The sequence below is a fragment of the Magallana gigas genome, chromosome 4 (assembly GCF_963853765.1).
Source record: "Magallana gigas chromosome 4, xbMagGiga1.1, whole genome shotgun sequence".
NCBI classification, from domain to species: Eukaryota; Metazoa; Mollusca; class Bivalvia; order Ostreida; family Ostreidae; genus Magallana; species Magallana gigas.
This window is the reverse complement of record NC_088856.1, coordinates 24,547,083-24,569,237: the sequence shown is the minus strand read 5'-3', so window position 1 is coordinate 24,569,237 and position 22,155 is coordinate 24,547,083. Positions and strand designations below refer to the sequence as shown.

At 33.3% G+C, this 22,155-nt stretch overlaps 1 protein-coding gene across 1 annotated transcript in view; it reads left to right on the top strand.

Annotated features, from left to right (window-relative positions):
- The first annotated feature begins 1,048 nt into the window (after window positions 1-1,048).
- LOC105345323 (4-hydroxybenzoate polyprenyltransferase, mitochondrial) overlaps window positions 1,049-22,155 on the top strand; it is a 281,500-nt gene continuing 260,393 nt past the window's right edge. The window contains exon 1 of the mRNA XM_066081710.1: window positions 1,049-1,059. The gene's annotated coding sequence lies outside the window, so the exon portion shown is untranslated. The remainder of the gene's footprint in view (window positions 1,060-22,155) is intronic.

Here is a 22,155-nt window from a genome sequence, read left to right as displayed (position 1 = left end):
CGAAAATCCTATATTAGTTATTTAACATCCTGAACACCGTATTATTATATAGATTATTCATCTAACTATAAACATGATGAATTTAGTGTCAATGGTGGGGGTTGGGGGGGGGGGGGTATAACAACTAATAAATAAAGTGTGCAAAATGTTTCATATCATTATACTATTAGTAAAACCAATAATTATTATAAAATTCTTAATTTAACAGGAGATAGTAAGGTGGTTATCAAGGTATATATGTACAATAATACTTTTCGACGGATAATTTCAGCTTGTGTACATGTTTTCTCATGGGGGGGGGGGGGGGTACTTGATGAAAAGTCCCGTTGATTTTTTCTTTTCCGTAGAATGTTTTAGTGAAAGAGTATAAATTTTGTGATAATGTCCAGGAGCTATTTTGGATAATAAAAAATAGATACCATGGCTATAGTGCATCAGAGGCATGTGACAAAATCAGTGCGTTTAAATATACGGTAGAAGCCTCTCACAATAATTATTTTGTTTTTAAATTAATTCATAGCATGTATACCGGTAAGTACCTCTTATCTATTTCTTTCCCACTCTTCCCATTGTATAGGACTTATCTCAAGCGAGCAAAAGCTGGAGCAAAAGCTGGAATTTTATTTAAAATCGAATTTCCCATTGCAATTAATTTGGCAAGTATATATAAAGGATAACCTTTATACAAAATAAACCAGTGCTTGAAATACATAGTCATGGAGTACAAATCATGCAGTCTTTGTAATGATTTTTAAGCTTAATCATGAGAATACTTGGAGTGATTTCCACACCGGCAATAATAACAGAGTCTAAGGCCGACAAAAAGGCATCACAATCTAAGTCAAAGGATGAGGCCCATTGCACATTTGTATCGTTTAATATATTCCCACGATTTCATAATAAACTGAACAAGACCAATCCCTGTGTATACATGTACTTTGTATTCACTGTCTATATTTCAACACATGTGTATACATATCATCGGAACGCTGTGTATACTAAATATATCAATGCATGCTTGATTTTATGTTGTCAAATTTGTATCGAGCCGAGAAGGAACTGTTACTGGATTGATATTATTTTAATTTTTGTGGCAATTTATAGAAAGAAAATTTGGAGAAAAATCATTGCCGGCCGTGAGATCCGAACCCACGACCCTTGGGTCTGTAGGCCAATGCGCTACCATATGCGCCACGGCGCTCATTATTTATTCTGATGTAATTAAATATTTAAACGATATCAAAAAGGGTCATTAACTGATTACGGAAAAATAATATATAAATGGTGTTTTTTTTAACTAAGATATTTTAAAATCTCATTACCTATTTTTATACTCATCAGATATGATTTAGTATTCAATAATCGTTTATTTAATTACCCTGGGCGTCGGAAGGTATTCATACCCGTGCGGCAAATTTTATCGATAACAGCGGGGGGGGGGGGGGGGGGGGGGGGGGTCGAGATTAAACCTAATTTGACTCGAAATGATGATATATTCTACGACGTGTCCAATGATTTTTACATTTAATGTTATATCATTGTTACATATTTACTACTATCAGAACCAATGCAAAATCATTGTACTTGATCTTTGTTTCCAATTTACGACATTTAATTTAATTAGTTTATATTAATGTATGATCATTTACTTATTAGTCTCTGTTGCACATCCAGAACGTCTAATTCTTGCCGAAAAAACTTTGAAATATACTGATTGTTATATTTATTTAAGATATTTTTACTACAGTAACCATCAGTACAATGCACAATGTTTGATATGCTTATTCATTGTTACAGTAATATTCTCCGATAATTGGAAATGGCTTGCATCTTGTTATAAATCATAAAAGCTAGTGAACGTATTTTCTTTACTTTTATCTAATTAATGCCCTGTTAATTGTGATCATACGCCAGAAACACTTCACCAGTGTTCACTGCTCAATTGAACACAGATCGCTGCAATCATTGCCGCTGACGTCGCGCACGGTGTTGGTGTTAAAATGTCCTTTCAGGGTGCGCGCACAGTATTTGAGTATTTTTAAAAACAAAAATTTGGACTTATGTAATTTTATATACCGATCTGTTCGAATGAAAACGGACTTCAACAAAACATGTAATAAAATGTAGGAATTTTTTTTTTATATTTCATAAATCGGTGTTAAAACCTGAAAATTTTTCTAGAAATGACATGTAGATAGGTAACACTTTTTGGGTACATATCTCAAATAAACTACATTATCTCGGTGAACTTTCATTTTGGGAGGGGAATTTTTGGTGGACTAATTATTTTGATAATGTAACAGATATACGTCATAACGTTTTTGACGTAATCAATGCCAGGAATCGACGCCGGATCAAAGAATTCCCAGAATGGAGTTGTAGATGCGTAAAAAATCCTCGAAAATGACCAGGGCAAGATGAGTTAATTGCCAAAATATAAATTGTGATTCAGGAACTTGCAATGATCTATTGAAGTTTTTCTTTAAATATATGACTTTTTTAATAAAGAGAAATTGTTTCTGCGTAAAATTTTCGTAATATATATTTTATAATTAATTTGATTTTTAATGATAAAAAAAAATTCGTTATGCTGGAGTTTATTCAAGACACGTGTCACAAGAGATACATTTCACGGTCGAACGTTATGCGTAGCATGGCGATCACAAGTATCATGCCCATTTAAAAAAAATGTTGGCTATATTTCATAATAATAGAAATCATTTTAGAATGTGCATTTTCATAGGTTGTATAGCCATTAAAAAGAAGCAAATGTGTCCTCAAATTTTCTTAATAGAAACATTTTAGAATGTCAACATGAAATGTCACACTTTCATAAAAACACATTAAACTACATAAGCAATGAAAGAGAAAGTAACTTCGACACTTCTTTTAAAAAGTCGCGCAGAAAATTCACAAAAATGAATCGCAGTTAGAAATGTGCTTTTTCTCCCAAACAATTTGATGCCAAATATACAAGCATTTCGAATAAAAATAATTGATTTTTAGAAAAAAAATGATGTCAACATTATATGTCACGGGTACGTAAAATGACGCAAGGACTTTTAACGTTACGGCATGCAGTATGTGTGCGGGTTTTTTCTTCATAAAACAGTTCTAGAGAAAATTATAAATAGCTACAAATTATTTTGTGAAGAAGGTACCAAAGTATAAAAATAATAATAATAAAATATAGGAATAATAACTTAAAGACAAAATTGATGATAAATATCTGAACTTAACCGGTCGAATATTTATTTTTACGATTAAGATATAGACGACATGGGTACATGTAAAATGACGCAATGACGTTAAACGTAATGTGACGATGAACATGTATTTTGATTATTTCAACGGGATCTTTGACTGCTACACTACGAATTAACATTTATGAAAAAAAAGGAAAAATAGAAGGGTAGAACAGACTCGGGAATGACGGAGTTTTGTATATCAATTTTGAATCAAGAGCTATTCTTTATAATATATGACTAATTTCAGAGGAAGCTCATTTAAGAATTTAGGAATAAGAATTGAAAGCTGTGAGCGAATCACATGCTTTTGAACATTGATATTTCTTACAAATATGTATTTTTATAACAGTTTTGAAATATAAAATTTCTTACATGTGGAAAAAAATCAATTTAAAGGTCTTATTCTTTAATATATTTGTATGTTGTGGTTAATGAAATGTATCATTACGTTATGATAATGACGAGTGAAAATGACGTTTTTGACGTTTTTTTACGTTACCGAAATTAACACCAACACCGTGCGCGACGTCGCTGCAATAAACTGGTCAACAGTGATACATCTTTGCAGAAAAAATCCGACGGAGGTCATTAGATAGATGATTAACATAACATATCGTTTAACCATTCAATTATTGCTCTGATAAAAGTCCCTAGAAAATAAGGGCGACCAAAAGGAGTTCAACTAAATAAATACCCAGGGATTAATTTCAAGCGCATACATGTATACCCAGTACACTTTTATTTTAAAATTTAAATCTACGTCCCAACCCATTGCCTTTAATCCCAACCCCCCGATCCGGTAGCGATATACATCCTGATCAGAGCCGTTTAAGTGTGTTCAAAATGCACTGTTTTATGAAAAGGTCCAAGTTGCATATATTTTAATATCGATTATAAAATGCGTGGGGGGGGGGGGGGGGGGTGATAGCGTGTAATCTACCTTTAACTTCATTTTCCTCTCTTAACATCTTGTTTTCCAATTTTTAATATTCTCCCCCAAAAGAGTGTGTGTGGGAGGGGGGGGGGGGGGTGGGGGTGAGTAGGCTCTATGATAACTCAATTATAATAAAAATCTTTGCTGCAGAAATAGACCCCCCCCCCACCCCCCACACCCGGCCCCCAAGTTGACATCCAGATTAATTGCAGCCCCTTGTCCATTACTTTGTTCCTGCTTACACGTACACAGCTCGGTCGGACACCTGCTCTCACGTGTCGTGTGTATGTACCTTTGCTCCGTTGAACAATAGGGTGGTTAATTGGTATACACAGAACGTACCCATTACAAAGACACGTAAGAATTCTTAGTTAATTGCAAGGTCTGTGAAAGAACAATAGGTGCTAATGAGGTATACACAGTGTGTCTCCTTGGTTCATCTCAGGCCAGCCCACTCTCATCTAAGTTAGAAAAACACCCAGAGCTACATTCTAATTAAATTATTCATTCAAACAATATTAGAAGACAAATGTAAAATTATTAAAACACACATGCTGCATTTTCCTTAATTTGGGAAGGGTTTATGGATTTTTTTTTAACTCTTATATTCTTATTTAGCCATAACGTACAAACACCAAATTTTGCAGATTAATTTCACCTAGGTCCACTTTTCAGTGATAGAAAATTTTACATTATTAGACTATTTTTTCTTTTTTTTAAAATCTAAAGTTGAACAATCCGATACATTTGTATAAAATAAAGTGATCACAACAGCTTTTAAGTATGTTTACTTCAAATCCAAATTGTTCCTTGAGAGAGAGAGAGAGAGAGAGAGAGAGAGAGAGAGAGAGAGAGAGAGAGAGAAAGAGAGTAGTTGTTGAACATGAGTTAGTAGTTGATTGACAGCTTTATATAATCTCTATTATACAGTCAAATTTAAATAAGTCTATTAAAAAGAAAGAAGAAAAAGCCAAGTTTCCCATCTCTTATAGAAATCATCTAATCTGCAATTTTTTGTAGCAATATATTTTAGAGTCGATATATGTCTTTCAATATCTATTATTAATTCATGAATTGATAGTATTTCCTTAAGACACCTTTTCCAATAGATATGGGATTTCATAATCAAGAAGATAGAATAAATGTCTATAGAAATAGGCTCAGGGTGTAGCCCGAATATAAAAGTTATTTTAATCTTATATGCCAAAATATCTGCACACAGTAGGAATGAATAGGGGGAGATTGGGTCGCCTTGGTGAAATCCTCTGCTATGTTTGAAAAATTTTGAAAGGTTTCCAGCTTATGTGACTGATGATTCTATATTACATTGACAAGCAGATATCTAAGATTGAATGGATGCTCCAAAGTTGAAAAAATCTTAATATTTGTGAATAAATTTCCATGTGAAGTATCAAATGCTTTTTTTTTTTAAAATCAATTATGAATAATACACCAGAAATGTCCCCCCCCCACCCATATGTTGCATAAGATCATATATCAGCTTAGTATTTTCACCAATATATCTTCCTGGAATGAAACCTGTTTGATCGGACTACTAATTATATCAAGCATATTTTTAATTCTCTGTGCATTACACTCATAACTTATTTTATAAGCAATGTTTAGAAGTGTTATTGGTCTCCAATTGTTTAAATACCATCTTTTGGGATACGGGTAATTATTCCTTTTTTTTGTTTGACAGTTCCCGAACTTTGCATGTACCCATATAAAAAATATGGCAAATAATAAGAGTCCAGGCAGTGATGGATTTACAACAGAATTCTATAAAGTTTTTTGGAATAAGATAGGACATTTTGTGGTTCGATCATTAAATTTAATTTAATGATCGAACCACAAAGGAAATTTCACCTTCTAAGGAGTCTCTTTGTTTATTATTATTAAGTGTTTTATTTCAATGTATGTTAAAATTTTATTTCGATTATAGATAATGTTTTCATTTTCATTTTATAAATTCTTATAAAAACTTTTTAATTTCATTCATTCAGAATTTCCCTTTGGTTTGTAATTTCTTACAAATTCTCAAGTTCTCATGTGTCGTATGTATATAGTGCTTTGCTCTGTTGATTGTAGCATTAGGAGAACAATAGGGTGGTCAATAGGTATACACAGAATGTGCCCATTACAAAGACACGTAAGATTTCTAAGTTAATTGCAAGGTCTGTGAAAGAACAATAGGTGCTAATGAGGTATACACAGTGTGTCTCCTTGGTTCATCTCAGGCGAGCCCAGCACTCTCATCTTCTAAGTTACAAAAACACACCAGGCTACATTCTAGAAATTAAATTATTCATTCAAACACAATATTAGAAGACAAATGTAAAATTGTTAAAACATACATGCTGCATTTTCCTTAATTTGGGAAGGGTTTCTGGATTTTTTTAAAACTTTCATACTCTTATTTAGACATAATATATGTACAAACATCAAATTTTGCAGATTAATTTCACCTAGGTTCACTTTTCAATTATAGAAAATCTTACAGTATTAGAATATTAGACTATTTAATCTCTAATTGAATGTACAATGTATCTATACATGTACATATTCTGGGTACATACATGTATTTACATGGATGTCAAGTTTCATTTATATCAATATCATCCTGGCCTCAATCAATTTAATTCAATTTTATACATCCTGAAAAAATTATCCCGATATGCAAACAAATTACATTGTTTCTTCAATGAAGTGTTTCTAAAAATACGCAAACCCATTGTGCATTTCTTGAATCTCCTAGAATAATGTCCAGTTCAGTCTTTGATATATGCTATCATACAATGCATTATTTTGTAGTAATGAGGTTATTTCTTAAAATTATTGCTATTTTCATAATCTCATTATTAATCAAGCTCTGTAACTTGATACATTAATATGTTATCCTATTGGGAATGCATAACTTAAACTAAACAAGTTAAAATTTCAAAAGTCTATAAACTCGGTCAGCTATAAATAACTACATGTAATTTGCATGTATCTCTGGTATTCTTTGAGTGCTCAGATGATAAGTCTTATTTGGGTCACACAAAATTGTTGGTCATAATTAACACATAATTTTTGCAATAAAACAAACACTGCCATATGCTACTATGCCAGATAATCAGTAACCTAATGGCGAATTTGGATTGTACATGTAGATGTACATGTACTATCAAAATACAATTTTATATTCAACTGAATAGCGCGTACTTGTCACTCAGATTTATAAAATTGATATTATGGAATCATACCAGCAGGATTTTTTGATAATGAAATTCAAATTATGACTGCATTGTTTTATCCATTAAGTAAACATACATGTAAATGTCAAGGAGGAGAAAAATACATTCAATGACTAAGTGGCTAATTTTCTTATCAATCTTTTTGTATTAGTGAAGATCAATTTAAGGTTCTAATATTTTTTTAAACATGAAGATTGAGATAACAATTATTTGCTCTAATTAATATTTATATTGACAATCAGGGAAAATGAGCTGCCAATGCACTAGCGGTATTAGAAGTTCTTGATCAGTTATCAGTTGTATTCGATACCTTATTACACCTCATAATATATATTCAAGAATAAGGGTTGTCTGCCGCAATCTACATGTAACTATATATGTAGAACTAGTTAAACTTTTTAAATACATGTATAATTTTATCACATACATGCATACTGAGATACAATCTATGTTAATTTTCTAAATACAACTGAGACAGGTTTTTTTGTCGATTAAAGAAATATGTCAATTAGATATATACATGTAGTGGATATAGTGTATTTCTTACATGTGGGTCGGGGCGGGGTTGTTAAAATTGTTCTGCATGCAAAGGTAAACACTAACTAGATGACCCCAATCTCAATTTGTTTTCTAAAAATTTTACCTTTCTTACTGGCCAGCATGCACAAGCCCCAAGTAACTGCTGGAAGCAACTGTACTTGGGATATTGTCTACCCATGCAAAAAAATTATCAATTATTGGGGGGACCCATACATCCTCTTTTTCAAGCATAAATCAAAAAGTGAAAATTTTGGCAACATTGTTACAGTAGCATTTTCTTAATCTATTCAATAAAATAAACAACCATGCAATATTAAAGTGTCATTATATGAACAATGGACATGTGCTCCACTCCCAAACAAATGTTTGCAATAATTATTCTGACTGTACTCCTAAAATAACCATTCAAATGTCTGGTTTCCCCCCTCCTTTTTCATAAATTAGACAGGTCTTTCAGACTAAACTATAAATATATCCACTGCCATCTTTGACATTAAGTCTAAGAGTTTATTTCTCACAAAAACACTTTATAATCAGAACGCTTAGGTTGTGCAATTTTAAGTCGAAATTTTCAAATTTATTCTTTTTTCATTTAAAAATAAAAAAGTTAATTCTGTTTTAGTAACATCCCCATTCCCGGCTGAACCAATCACCTTGTACCGTGTAATAACAGTTTCTGTAAATTGCTTTTAAGATTAATTATGACCACTTTTAATTCAAAAGCCATTTTTATTACAATCAGTTACATCAAGAATTCTGTACATTTAAACGATGTAAACACATTGACTATTCCCCTTCAAATAAAATGTTTCATGTTATATTTTACCCCTTGTCTAAAGTCAACACAACAGTCATAGCTGCATGATGATCAATTAAAAGTTTACCGGTACTTTGGATCATAATGAACCTAATATAAGTCATTAAGGACCTACATATCGCATACCAATTTCAATAGGAGACATCTCTCTAACTAATGCTAATCACTAAAAACTATTTTATGACTTTTTGCAACACAACATAAGCCTGAAAGTAGAGCAATTCTCCATTTCACCAAATAATTGACAGTACAAATAATCTGAAACAGTCCCTTGCTACCTTTCACTTACACTAACTTTCTATAAAAAAGAGTTTTGTATTATAATAAGAAAGAATATGCAGTTCTAAAAAAAAAAGTAAACCCCATAATGCCACTTCCATTGAGGTTTAAGAAAAAATATAACTGATGATCCCACTATCTCCACTTCACTTAATCATCTTTCTATAAGTATAAACATGCACAGATTCATGGGGTTTAAATTTCCTGCAGTAAAACATTTTTACTAAATAATCATTAAGAAGTCAATTGCTCTTCAGTCTCCTCTAATAAGAAACCTTAATTATTCAATACTACAAGTACCTGGTATCTTCATGATATTATCATGATAAAAGCATAACATCACATAGAAATACCCTTACATGTATACCCTCCCCCTATCTTTTGATTTTCATGAAGTGCAGCTAGATGTTAAAAACCTTTCACATATAGGATCATAAAACCTATGGCAATTTCCTCGAGTCAATTCTCACACACATTTGAAAACAATTGTCATAGAAACTAAGAATTGACCTTTAGATTTGTAGCATTTTACATGTATATATTTATACATAGCCACAGACAAAGAGACATTCCATCCGGCATATGATATTTCTTGATTCCATGAAAAAGTGAGCTTAATTAAACACTCATTTTTAGTGAATATCTAATATATACTTATAGCTGTATGGTGTTTCTACTCTCTTGTCAACCATGCTAAAGCAATAAGACCTACATGTATAGCTACCAGTGTGATGTATGCTTTTAAGTAAAATAAGATTAATATACAGCTGGATAGCTGCATGGTGATAATAGAATTTCATGGAAAAATGTTCAAATTTTACCTATGTTTTTCTACATGTATATTAAATAAATATTCCAACTATACCAGTATATATTTTTTGTTCATTTTGAAAATAATTTTCAAAGTAGATGTTATTTTTACAGTCAAAGATACATTTACATATTCTACATGTTAACTGAAGGATGTGGTGATTTTCCACATGTACTAGATGTATTTAATATTATTCAAATATAACTTTTGGACAGAAGAAGCAACAGAGCAAACATGGGTTTTTTCTCATTTTGTTTTCTATGATAACTTTGTTTGTCTACATGTCAACTTAATTTCAAAAATATTTTTTTTACTGTAACAGAAACAAACACTTGTGCTAGGGTCATAGACCCCTTCACAGTAACTGTGATGACTGCTCTTTTGCAGGGCAAAATGACTTTATTGGGTGAAACATGACGTACCATTAAACCAGGCCCCCTGAATCTCTAGGCAGGTGCTCTACCAACTGAGCTATCTGGCACTGGTATTCGAACAGGTCTGACCATCACATTCCTCCCCCCTTAAATGATCTTCGCCCTTGAAGATCAACCCAGACTCTTCCCCTGGCAGGAGTTAACCTGTCAGTTCCAGGGGTTGGTCACGGCACCAAATGTAACAGGATGGGAGAAATAATGATGGTCGTGATTCGAACACGGGCCCCCTGATTCTCTAGTCAGGTGCTCTACCAACTGAGCTATCTCGCCCCGGTATTCGAACTGGTCTGCATGAACATCACAAGTACTTAAACTTCACCATAATTGATCATATTTCCCTGCAAGAGAGCAGTACCACTCTTACAGTAAAGTGGTCTATGAGGTTTATTGAAACCCTATTCCAAGTTAAATGCATTTCATAAATTGTAATTACTTAAAATAACAGTTTTATGATCATTCCTGCTGTTAATCAACTGCACTTATTATAACTTAATGAAAGTTTATAACTGATCCATTTTCATTTAGTATAATTTTCATAAAAATATGGATTCATGGCAGTTATGATTTGTATTCATATCAAACTGAAACTTTTTTTTAAAAAATTGCTGCCATATAACATGTATAATTCATATTAGTTTAATTATTAAATTTATCCTCATATAAAAACCAAGACAATTAATAAAATCAGTAAATTATATAATAAATCCAAAAATGGAAAGGGATAAACCTTATTTACTTATGTAATATATATACCATTTGCTATATTAATTCCAGGTTATATGACATGTTGCAATCATAAAGTTTTGGTTTTTCAATGTTGCAAAAAAAATCAGTCTAATATGTCTATAAAATATGTTCAACATTCAGGGATGTATTCATCATTAGGGATCAAACCCATGCAGACCAGTAGAAGTAATGGGGGGGGGGGGGGGGGGGGGGGGCAGGGGTGAATTCCTAGGGAGGGAGGACGAAAACCAATTTTAAGGGGTAATTAGCACATTAAGGGGAAGGTGTGTGGGGTGTCTTTAGGTATCTTAATTGGGGTTTGTTCTTTCTTTTAACTTGGAAATGCATGCACTTACACTGGGAAGTATATGAAATAGGGTTTGCCAGAAATAAGCAAAGTTAAGTTGCTAGCTAGCTCTCAGAGAAGTTCAAACAGTTTGCAGTTACTACTATAAGATATACCCAATTTAAAATGCCATGTTAAATGTCAACATACACTTGCCTCGGAAGTAAATATATTTACCACCCTTCGCGCTTGTGTATACAACAGAGTTTATGACCACTGTTCGCTGATGCAGCCGTTGTACAATATATTCACCATTACACCGCAGTACTGTACTCCAATATATGGTCGATGATACACCTGTACACTAATGTAAAAAAAACGATCTTTTTTCTGAGACAACAACCGTCACCGCAGTTCCGCCGGCCTTATACAATGTTCTGATCTATTTCTAGAATATTTTAAAATATATTTTTTTAAATAAAATAACTTCAAAACAGACAGTTTCGTGTATTAGCTTCCCCAATTGCATGTTCTGATTTTAGTCAACACTTGTCATAGTCATAAAAGCGCTTACTGTAGTCTGGAAAGAACAATCTGAAACAAACACGATGCAACATTTGAACAAGAGTCACACTCACAGTGTTTGGACTGAATCATGCATTTGTAAATTGTTTCTCGTGTAAATAATTTTCCGAGAATCTAATTTTCGATGGCGTGAATCAGTTCACTAAACAACACCTCCAAAGAATTCATTTGCTGTAAGTACAAAATAAGGGATTGTAGATTTTTGCGTGTGAAACTTGCTCTCGTAGTTCATTATATACTCATAATATCACGAGTTCTTCTTCTTGACGAACACAGAACCCCAGACAGTCTATATATGTTGTAGATTGATATTGAATAGGCTAACTGGTCCAGTTTTATTTTGCTGTTTGTGATTTTTTCCTAATCGTTTTGCTGTTGAAATATTTTTACTTTTAAAACTTCATTGCCAGCAAAATTTTTGATTGCAACATTACAGACTACACGTAATACGTCCTAACTGACCAAAATTTTGATAAATACCACATCTTGCCATTGCAATGTGAAAGTCACAATTAATTTAGGATAACTTAGGAAATTAATTAATAAGTAGACTTTGTAAGAATACATGAACAGGTACTTTCCAACAATTGACATTAGGTTAGTTAAGTTTTCACCTGGGCTGCTATATATTTTCCTTGATTTTTAAATGCTAATTTTAAGCATAAACTAGCTAATATAGAAATATTTTACAGATTTATTCAAACAACCAAAAATTAAAATCACTTGCAACCTGTTCTGTCACAAAGAGATCCATCATACATTTGATGAGTAAATTCAACTTTATTTGAAAATTGCCTAGTAAAAATTTGTAAGGTATATCAACTATGCAATCGGCCTAATATCAGACATTAAGCAGATTCTATTACTTCACTTCAGATTAATATTTTGTGGTTTTTTTTACCCCATTATCATTACTTTAGTAAATATGGGGGAAAAAACCCAACATAAGCATTAAATATGGGGATAAAAACCCCATCTGATTTTTTTGGGAATGGTGGGGTTTTTTTCCCCATAAATAATTTCATGGGGTTTCTTGCCCCATGGGGTTTATTGCAAAACCCCATGGGGTTTGCATGGGGTTTTCTGTGGGGTATTTTTTCCAAACTAAAATCCCATGGGGTTGGAACTTTTAAGTTCAAATATCTAAAAAACTATCTAAAAATGTTTCAATTTTTTTCCCATAAATTTATTTAGAATAAAAAACCCCACCATTAGGTACTAAACTTTGGTCAATATTGTGAATGGAAAGGGGTGCGCAACGCCGGAAAAATGTCCATTCCGAAGTTGTCCGTCCCACTGTTATTATATACGCTCTCAGTCAGGGATATGAACATACATTGAACAGATGTTATTTAGTTCGCTTCAGGAACATTGTAGAGAAAAAAAAATTATTTAGGAGTAGATATAATTTAATGATTATTTTTCAAAAGTACATAATTATTATATTAAATTGGTTAAGTAACATTGAACGTTTTATTTAGTCTTACAAAAATAAATATACTCACACATGAAGACGTTTATATTTGGGCACATGGCGCATGAATTATCAAAGTTTATTCATAAATAATTTGCAGATTTGCAATGCAAACATAAGGAGGAATTTACACCGAATGTAAGTATTATTAGATAAATGATCTCAAAATATTTCGATAGTGTACTGCTTCTGTTGATATTTTACCGAAGTCGAGACAGAATTTTATGATGGCGAGGTGTTCAGTGAGGTCAGCCAACGTCTCTTTTTTTCTGGCGTTTTTAAAGACCTGATCTTGCTGAAATACCTTTCACAAATCCTTTACTCATTTAAAAAAAAAAACTTCAAATGAAGTATATATATGACGTACCCAATTCTAACTACTTCAAAATTGAAGATAATGATGTTTTGACAGATTAAAAAAAAAAAACCCTGTAAATATTCATATCTAATTCCTCAATTAGGGTCTTTTGACAATTTTTACGCTGGGCCTTGCGTACTTTCCGCGACCCTTTAATGCGTACATTTTAGTTTAATTTATGTAAAAACGTCCAAAACTACTCAGATTGAAATTATATGACAGACATTTTGGTATACATCACGTGTGTATAAACCCATTTAAAAAAGACAAAAACGCGATTGTCGATAAACTAGGATAGCCCTCTAAGCTCACGGGGCTCTTTTTTTTGGGGGGGGGGGGGGGTTATACAGCAAATTTAGAATGCAGAATTTGTAATATGATTAGTTGGAACATTTCTAAATTTTTATTTTTCTTTCAATGAGTTAACTATGATACCTACATCTACTAAAGTGATTAAACAGGATTTTATTAATTATGATACCTACTGCAATATTAGATAAAATACATATTTGCTTTGTCTCATCTACTCTGTAATACATACAGGATTTAAAGTATAGCAAAGAGTATACCTATAGCCAGTTGACGCGTTTAAACATCTGCTCGTTATTTAAACAGCTATGGTTTTGTAGTACATTAATAAAACAATCATTCATGTTTCATTAACGTTCTATCAATACTGCAAAATGATCCTTGTCGATTTAACCCCTTATTTTTTTATATATTAACTTTCGCATATACAAGTAAGTACACGTTATACCGGTTTGTTAGCTGTATAGGACTGAGCAACATACGTCTGAAATCTACTCTTCTATTCTGATACATGTAATTGACACACCACTTGTCAATTTATTCGATAAGGTACAGTAGCTGTATTTCACGTGCAAACAATGCTCAGATGCCACTTTCTTTCAAATAATGGAATAAGATCAGACATTTTTTCATTGAAAATAAATTTATTGTTAAAAATGAAAAACAATTATGAATTCAACAGTATTAGGAAAGTAAAACTTAATTTATTTTATAGCAAATGAAAACAATGACATTCAATATACACAGAAATAGGCCACTTTTCTTTGATTTACAATACATTTTTACAATTAATTACCAGATATGTCTAATTTAAATATTTGATTTTTTTTACATTGCCGTTGTAATATTCGCACACTAACAGATTGTCATTATTGTCCACACATAAACCATAGGGATACTCCAGATCACAGTTATCAATGACACGGAAAAACTGTCCATTCTGATCCAAAATGTGGATACAATGTTTGTCACTGTCTGCTGTCAGGATACGGCTTTGACTGTCTGTTGTGATATCCCAGGGTTCAAATGGTTTCTTCTTGGTAACTGAGGGATGACCAGTGTATCTCCATCTGAGTTTCCCGTCCTGATTAACTACCACTACTGCACCAGCCCCACAGTCAGCTACACAGATGTCATGGTTTCTGTTCTCTGTGATGTATTTTATTTTTCTATTCTCTGAGTACAGAGGTTTACCTTCACCATCAAATTGAATTGTTTGTTTCTCTGTAGATCCCAAATAACGGACAACTTTGGATTGAGTTTCATCATCACTGTACATGGTAACCAGGAGATCACCAGTAGAGGTGACACACAGATTAACAGTCGTCCATCCCTTAAATCTGATCAACTCTTCTGTCCGTTCATTTATTACTTTATACACGGTCCTTGTTGGCCAGTCAGAGTACAGTAGATCCCCATTACTGTCTACAACTATATCATTGAGGAAAAAATCTGAATTAGTTTTGATTGTCTGGAGGATTGAACCTTTAATGAAACATTTGATATCATTGGTCTGTCCACTCGTCCATATCGTATCTTCATTCAGACAGGTAACATTGCGTAGTTTCTTTTGCCCAGTTTGTATAGTGGAAATAAGCTTTGGTTCATCCAGCAGTTCTCTGATTGAAGTGTTGGGTTGGTTCAGTGACAGGACATTTTCTTCTGTATCAGTAGATAATGGGGTGATCTGTCCAAACAAACTATACAGCTTCTGACGATCTATTGGTTTTGGAATGAATTTTGGCAGTGTAACCTTAACTTTGGGTGGAGGCTTGCTGAATTCTCTGATCTTAGAGCTGTATTCAATGGTTTGGGAAACTTCAGTGGATTTCTCAATTTTCCTCAAGGCCAGCAATGTATGTTTGATGAGAGACTGTATCTGTTTAATTTCATTCAAGTGTTTCTTTAAAATGTCTCTGTGTTTCACCTTTATCTCGCTAATTTCGGTGTTAATTTTGTTGATAACGATGTCGATTTCTCTATGCCATTGCTCCCCTTGTTTGGACATTGTTGTTGTAAGTTTCTCATATCCTCCATCCAGGTTGGCAAGCTGATTTTCTAAGTCAAGTGCAATTTCTTCATATGTGGGAGAAATATGATTTTCTAACTCTTTTGTATCTTTTTTAATATCATCTTTCTTAGTTTTGTAAACTTCTGTAACTTCTAAGAAGTTATGTCCTTTGTGCTGTTTAGATGCCATACAAGAAGAACAAACAAAACCATTGTTGCAATCCTTGCACTGAAATTTACAACTTTTTTGTGGATGCATATCACATTTCGGATAAATGAGGGTTGATCTTCGTTCGTTGAAAGGGACTATTACATGTTTATGATATCCATCTGAGATATGATCTACTACACAGGGTTTACATAGGTTGACATGACAAAAGTCACAGTAGCTGTGTACTATGGCGGTCTCACAAAGGTCACATCGGGGTATATCCTGGGCACTAGAATGGGGATCCATGGTTGTTCAATCTATAAAAAAGAATTAAAAATTAATACATATATATTTTTTAATATCAATGATAAATAATGTGTTCTTAACTCTTATACATATAGTCAGACAGTGAATAATTGATTTTGCATGTAACATTTGGATTCTGTATAAAATTCATCCAATTAACTGAAATAAATTTTTAATTGATACAAATCATGGGTAGGTTTCAAAAATTTTTAAATCATTTTAAAATAACTCAAGCTGATATAGTTACGTTTGATTACCTACCAGATAGTAGTCTAGATAAAGTTGAATTAACAGAACGTTAGATTCAAAACGAAAGTTGCTTATTAATGATTTGAATATTCTTTTCAAAAATTTAGATCTAATTAGAATTATACGTTTAATCACCATAACTAGTGTAGTAGTTGGGGCTAGAAGGACCGTGGATATCGGCCTCATGCGCGGATCTAGAGGGGGGGTCGGGGGGGTCCCGACCCCCCCTGGAAAATGAATATTTATTAAATTTACATAGTAAAATTATCGCGAAAATATGCCTCGGACCCCCCCTGGCAAACACAATTATCCTTCGGACCCCCCCCTGGAAAAATTTTCTGGATCCGCGCATGGGCCTGGGTAGCTCGGTCGTTAGAGCTCCAGTGACGCCCCGAGTTCGATTTAACTCGATTCAAATCTTCATATACCATAAAGCCGTTCGGGCTTTATTAAATTTGATCACGCCCCGACCAAAGGTTTCACCTCCTATTAGGCCTACTCAAAGAATGATTCCTTATGCATTAATTAAACCTTGTGATTTTACAATATCTTACTTTCTGGTAGGTGTGCCCCAAACATGGCTGATCCTGCTCTGAACTGATCAGAGTTGAAAAAAAATACACGAGTTACTCCCCGTTCATCGCTATCGACTGTGCCTGCTGGTTCAGGCACGAAGCACGGTTTTTGAAAGGGGGGGGGGCAAACTCATCCAAATATTCTTGACGAGTAAATAAAAAAAAATCAACGAAAATCCTATTCGTTGGGGGGGGGGGGGGATATTACTAAAGGTACTATTACTTTAATGTCACTGTTCATTCTCTGGGTTGTTTCCAATTCAATATTTTACAAGGTTTCAAAAAAGTAGGGGGGGGGGGACTTCATTGTAATTCAATTCGTTACTTTATGTAAAACTTAATGCAATTAAAAATATTAATATTGAAATTAATATTATTGTAATGATATTGATATTCATATAATATATCAATATTAATATATTATTATACTAATATTCATTCTATTCAAATCATTGAATTATGCGCGTTTTCAAGAATGGATCATGATCAATGTCTTCATGTATTTAACAAAATTGGATCGTTCGAACGCAGAGCTAAATAATGAATTTGCTCTGTAGAACACGGAGCATCGACTTGTAGAGCGCGGAATTTTTACATGCAACAATCATATTATTATACATACATATGCCAATGAACATATCGAAGAAAAACATGTAGCACAGAAGCCATTAAGTTATTAGTCTAATTTTGAAACCATTTACTGTACATGTATATATGGTTTTATTATGTCTGTGCCAGATCACGCTTGACTTGACTTTTACCCTTTGTCACCCATTTGCAGTAGACTCGAGCACAAATCTGTGCATGTCAAATTAATGTCTCTTTATGTCACTAGAGCTCGCCAAGTAATGGCGAGAATTTCGAACGGTTTTGATTCCTCATGCGAGTTTTATACACTTTATATACTCGAACAATTATCGAAGACATGTTGAAATGATGCTGTCCAATCTCGTGTGTATGTCGGCGATAAGGCGTATATGATATTTCGACACTTCTCGTCGTTTGAAAAGTATTTCGACAAGCTACGAGTTGCGTTGCGAATATTCAGGACATTAATACGACATGCAATGAGTTTCAAAGACTTCTGTTCAACGTTAATTTGTACGAATTTGGTCGTGTTCTGCTCTACATTTTTTCAACATAGCAGTGGTGATTGAGCTGTTCTATTTTCATTTGATTTTTTCTGTACTTTATTACATAGATGATCGTCTGATCATCTTTAGCAGCATATATCACTATTGCATAGGTTTCTGAATTTTTGACGGGCCATAAAGACTCGTACACACTCGTACATTTCTCGTAGAACAATCGTCACAATTCGTCAGATCAATAGCTAGAACGTGCAAGTGTTGACTAAACTCGCCTCATGCATGCATTTTCGTAAGAAAATCTTCGATTCTTGAGAAAGTGTCGTACATATATCGTACAAGTGTTGCCTTAAACTCGTGTTGAAAATAAAATTATCGTCCTAATCACGTGTCATTGTGGAAGGGATCTCGGGCAAAAATCGAACTGATGTCCCTGTCATCAAAAAATCATTGCAAAGTGGCAGAATTCTTTGTCGAGTTATAACCCACCAGCAGTTGTGATACATGTAGATCGTAGCTCTAAATAGTGAAAATGCTACAAATGATGAAATATGCATACTTTATACAGATTGGTCCATCTCAGTATAATTCACAAGAGTTCTTGATGAATTAAATGAAACGTTTCATGATTATTCCCTTTACTTTCAATGGACACAAACGGTACTTAACTAGAAAAGATTATAAACCATTACTTCTTATATAAAAGCAAACTGTTTGACATGAATGGTATATAGGCAAAACACTGAAATTTTGAACCATTTTAACAATACCTTGGACTTTCGGTTGGACGTAGCTATCTATTTCTTGCGTCAAAACAAGTTAAAAATGACGCGGTTTCAAGCAAAATATACACCGATTGCATAGTCTTAGCTCAAAAACCAGACAAATCTTGTTGATATCAAAAAGAGCCATTGCTGAACGGCCAGCAGTGAAATAGACAGGGCTACGTCACATTGCTGTTTGACACAACTACCCAAAGCCCAAGCTCTTGTTAAAATGGTTCTAAATCAACAAAACTTCCTTCGCGTTCACTCCGTTCCGTTTCATCGTATTCCGAACCAGCATCCGCGTTCGGACGATCCAAATTTTATCTCCCTTGTTCTCTTCAAACGCTCATGATTCCTTAATTAAGTTAGGACAATGATTAGAAACTAGTGATATTGTAGATCAATGAATTTCACAGATTTAATTTGTGTTTTTTTTTTCTAAATTGCGTTGAAACGGTGAACGGTCAAACTTAAAGGGACTTGAACACGATTTAAGCTCAAATTTTTCAAAGTTTATTTTTTCATATTTAATGTCTAAAATGGTCAAAATGGATGTTTTTAATGCTTTGTCAAAATTTGATAGTCAAATATCGAGTTACAAGCGAGTTGCAGTGGTAAAAAAATCTCGAGCCTTGTTATTGTTTACATATGTGTTATACTGGTATAAGTTTCAATCTAATATTTTTTTCGTTGTTGATCAAATTATTTCTGAGTTTATCTTGTTTCCACAAACTATTTTGTCAAAGAAATTGTAATTTCTTTATTTACATTATTTGTAAACGAATATAAGACTCGAGCTTTGTTTACATAACAACGATTTCTTTCTCCTGTATCCCTCTTGTAACATTACTTCTAACATTCAAATTTTGGGAAATCGTTCAAAATACACAAGAAAACTATTTTATACATACATATCAAAAATAAAATTTTCATCTGAAATCGTGTCTAAGTCGCTTTAATTGTTGCTTAGATTATTTGCTTAAAAAAAATATCGACAATTTTGATGGTTAAACACAAACAGTGGAAAAAAGTAATTCTCTATGAAACAGAATATTTTATACCATTTAAAAACTTAATCATCCCCTAATGATTTAAATAAAAAAATTTGAAGAACAATTTTAATTATTGGCGAGTTTAAAAGAAAAAATATGCCTTTTTTCTATTTCTATAGATCAGCTCCTTGAGGCCAGTTTAAAAGAAAAATTAATTTATTTTGCGTTTAATCGCAATAGTTGTTGCGTAAAATAACACAATCTTTTGTTTAAATCGCAATGTGTTTTGCGTTAAAACGCAAGAGATTGCGAAAACACGCAAAATCTATTGCGAATTAGATTGCAAAGTTTTGCATTCAAACGTATAATCACAAAAGTATTGTGTTTAATTGCAAAAATGGTTTTGCGTTTAAGCGCGAAATTTTTTGCGATATAACGCAATGATTTTTACAATCAAACGAGAAGAAACAGCTCAAAGTCTAAAGTCATATTTACCCCAAAAAATCTTTAGCATCAAGGAGCTTCCAGACCCCCTGCCTAAAACTGGCGCCCCTCTAACTTCAAATCCTGGATCCGCCTCTGCTCTAGAGGAAAAAACAAAATTGTACATCGCATCATGAAATCAAGTTTATTAACTGAATATGAAAATAATATTATATATAAATAGAGGATATCTATATATTGTGTGATTTTATATTTGCTTTATCCAACTCGTTGAAATGGTGTATATATTCGCGAGGCTTGCCGAGCGAATATAACCATTTCAACGAGTTGGATAAAGCAAATATAAAATCACACAATTATAGATGTTCTATTTATCTCATACAATTTGATTTATATTATGAAGCTTTTGAGACAGTCCCTTATGTGACCCGAATTTTTTTCAAAGATAAAAACGATGATGCAACGTTGTGCTATGCGGTTATTGTGACCTTGCGCAATACGTCATTCCTGAGATAAATCTAACTGTTTAAATTTAAAGTTTCACTGAAATAAACCTTAAAATAATTTTTTAGCTCTAAATAATTTTTCTTAGAGCTTATTCACTTGAATGGAAATTCCGATTAGAATCACTTGAATAATCAAGTTTGTTGACATACACAAAGTTGCGAATGCTCGTTAGTTTGAATTGACTCGACCGAGGAACAGTTGTTGATGTTTAATAAAACAAACACTAGGCTAGCCTTATGATTCGAAATTGAAAATAGTGAATAAGGATGCTTACTGGTGGTGGAATAAAAGTCTTATGAAACATTATTTCGGTAAGTTCTTGTATATAAACACAACCAGAGCGCTCTGTTATCATCGCGTCGTCAGGATGAACTCCTTGATAGTTAACGTAATTTGCAGTTTTATTAACTTCACAAAGCAAATTGAAAGTTGGAAGTGGGCTAAACTTATCAAAAATCTTGACAAACAAGAAAAAAGGGTCTTGTGGTTACGGTTATGAATGACTTTGCAAAAAAAGGTGTGTGTGTGTGTGTAACCCCCCCCCCCCCCCCCCACACACACACACACACACAATCACATGTACAAGAGCCCCCCCCCCCCCCCCCTCTCCTATGCTCTTTTATATTCTAATAGTTGAATACAACATGTTGGTGTTTGTCTGAAGATGAACAACTTTGTTTTATTTTCAGAATGATTTCAATATATTCAGGTACGTTACAGGCACGTAGCATCAATCTTCCTATTTCCTTTTTTTTTTTTTTTTTTTTTTTTTTGCGTGTCAAGATTTTTTTTATGAGTCTGCCCCCCCCCCCCCACTTTCAAAACGATGCTACGTGCCTGCGTTATTCCGTAGTGATTTGAAATTTTGATTTACGAGTGCCACAGTGACTGTTGCAGACACTGTCAATTTGCAAGTTTAGTAGTTTCTCTGTTCATCACATATTATAATGTTTTCTCTACAGATGCTTGAGGACAGGACCCCTCCACCCCCAACCTCGATTTCTACCCCCAGGGTAGATGACTCTC